The following is a 2,984-nucleotide window of genomic DNA, read 5'->3' as shown; positions in this document are numbered from 1 at the left end:
CCTAGAAGAGCTTTCTCCCCAAATCAGAGATTTTCAATACTAAAACTGAAACAATCATAGCCAATGGACTCTATTGCCAGTTGGCTCTATAACAACTACCCAAACATTTATTTCCCTAAAAATTTTAAAGAAATTTCCTATACCATAAGCTTTGTAAAGTCTTACATATAATGACCACTTTTCACATTATAATATGCAGAAAAGATCTTATTCTAAAATCATTGCCCCCAGGATGTGGAAACCCAGCAGCAGACTTGTGTGGCGTGGGACAACTTGAAAAGAGGAAAGCGGATGCTGGTGTACTACAGGTAAGGCTCTGGGTTTCCCGAGTGCTGAGACACTGCAGAAGAGATGGGGACAATGAATTGCAATTTGACTTAATGCCAACTATATAGCAAACATGTCAACATGCTCAGTCATTTTTCACCTCTTCAAAGTATCTTTCACTTGTTGACCAGTAGAGGTCAGATATACTAGCCTGACTTCTGCTCAACTTTGACCCATTGGCTTGTTTCTTTGGAGAATTTTTACCTGGAATGGATTGATTACCATTAGTGGTCATGGGAAATAAAGTCTATGGTCATTGTTGGGTTTCTACTATTATTCATAGGGAAAAATAGCAAGCTATGTACAAAAAGAAAAAGAAGCAATAGATATGAAGAATACAGAAGCAGACTCTATGGGAAGTGGTAAGACAGAGAGAAATTGCTTGTTCCCTGGTCTCTCTGCTATTACAAACCTCAGTCTCACTTCAACAATTTCTCAGCCATTGTGACTTCAGAAATTCTGAAGGGATTGAGATTTCATGATCCCTACTGGAACATGATACTTAGCTTCAGATCATACATGTCAAGGTCTGTACAGCTCCTTTCCTCAGACTCCCTCTCAGCTATCTTTTCTATGCACTCTTTTGCTTACGTTTTGACACTCACAGTGCCTTATTGGTGTTTGTGAGTTTAGGACTTCCCTCTGTCACCCACTTTTCAGCACTAGCTCAGTGTTTTATAGATTATAGGATTTCCTGGGCCCTACAAATTCTCTGCATCAGTGTATTCTACCCTGTTCCTCTAAAGAAAGAACCAATTAATTTATAATACTTTAAATGGTGTCCAACAGTCAGTGGGCATATCAGAAGGACTATGAACTCAGGAGTCAACAATTTTGCATTCAAATGCTGGCTGACTCAAAATATGTGATTTTTTTTTTGTTTTCTCCTAAGTATAATTTTCATGACAAGGTGTTTTGTTTTGCTCTAAACATTATGTCTAACCATAAGAAATTGTCATTCCTGCATGTCAAAATAATTTGAGTATAAATAAACTCACACAGATCTACTAATAACATGGTGCCTATCTCACATGTGATCAAGAAAGAGAGTGATGATTTTAAAGACTTAGTAAAGGTATTCTCAATTATACTGCTCAATAATTATGATAAATTGTTATGGTGCTATTTAACATACTACCTTTGTGACCACAGTTGTTTTATGATAGGGAAAAGGGCACTTAAGGAGGCAGAAATGGTTTAAGCTACCTGTAATAGTTTGGATATCAAATGACACCCCCAAAAGGCTCTTATAGTAAAGAATTTTACTCCAGTTAGTAGTGCTACTAAGAGGTGAATATATATTGAGATCATTAATCTCATCAATGAATTAATCCATCAATGCATTCATAGCTGAATTAACTTTTAGGAGGTAGAATCTAATTTAAAGAAATATAACATTAGAGCATCACTAGAGATATGCCTCTGAAGAAGATGTGTCTGTCCCCATACTTTCTCTTCTTCTGCTCCTTCTCCCTCTCCTTGTTTTTCTTTCTCTTCCTCTCTATCTTTCCTCCCTCTTGCTCTCCCCTCCTCCTCCTTCTTCCTTTTCTTCCTCTTCCGCTTCCGTTTCTGCTTCTTTTTTCTACCAGATACATTCATACCTATCTTTCTACTAATGAAGCAGAATTGCCATGGACTGAATCCTCTAAAACAAATCTTTTCCCCAATAAAATAATTTCTATCATGTATTTGTCACAATGATGCAATCTCCCTGGGCATCTAACCTGAGAGTATATTTCTGGACAAAACATGTTGGAATGGGACACATGGAAGACTGGTGACCACAAGACAGAAGATACATGAACATTATGAACTGGATTTTGACATTCAGCAGTACCATGAGAGCAATCCATACTTTATGAGGATACTCAGAAACAGGTACATGGATGAGACAAGAGGCAAACTCAGAGCAGAGGTGTAGCAGCACCTTCCCACCTTGGTGGATGTTATCAGGCTTGAGATGAGCCAAATCACTAGCTAGAAAGGGCTTCGCTAAGTAGAGTCACAGTTGAATCCAGCCTTTGTTAGAGTAACACAGTCACACAAAGAGAGCTCCTTTCTCTGTGTCTACAGTTTCCAAAGAGCTTCTAGCTGACCAGTGATGCTTCCCCTCCACACATGGTCACCCATGTGAGTTGCCATGTGGCTGTGACAGTGCAGGCTAAGCAGTGTTCATGGGACTTGTCTTTTAGATAATGATTTTGTGCACTGTGTATTCATATGTTGATTTTTATGCCCATACATCTGGTTTCAGTCTGGATATTGGCATGGTCAAGCATCTCCAATCTCAATGTTATGTAAAAATTGTTTTCTAAAACCTCTGATTGGGTTAGAATAGATACAGAAATGCCCAGCTATTAATGCTTACAGCTTGTTAACAAAAATACCAGGTTTCTTTATTGTATCTTTATTGTGGAACTAAAATGGGCTAGAGCAGGTGTAGAAACATCTTTTTGTTACCTGAGAGCAAAGAAGGCATAAATCACACACACAGAGAAACTACTTGTGCACTTAGTCCTTGAGTTTGCATTCCTAAGAGAGACATTAGTCATGGTGGTATAGCTAAGTTCTAAAATTCCAAAGATCCTATATAGGGCTGGGAAGATGAGTAAAAGTACTTGCCATTCAAGCTTGATTTTCTGAGTTTGGATACACAG

Source organism: Arvicanthis niloticus, chromosome 7 (assembly GCF_011762505.2).
Source record: "Arvicanthis niloticus isolate mArvNil1 chromosome 7, mArvNil1.pat.X, whole genome shotgun sequence".
Taxonomy (NCBI): domain Eukaryota; kingdom Metazoa; phylum Chordata; class Mammalia; order Rodentia; family Muridae; genus Arvicanthis; species Arvicanthis niloticus.
This window is presented reverse-complemented; position numbering follows the sequence as displayed.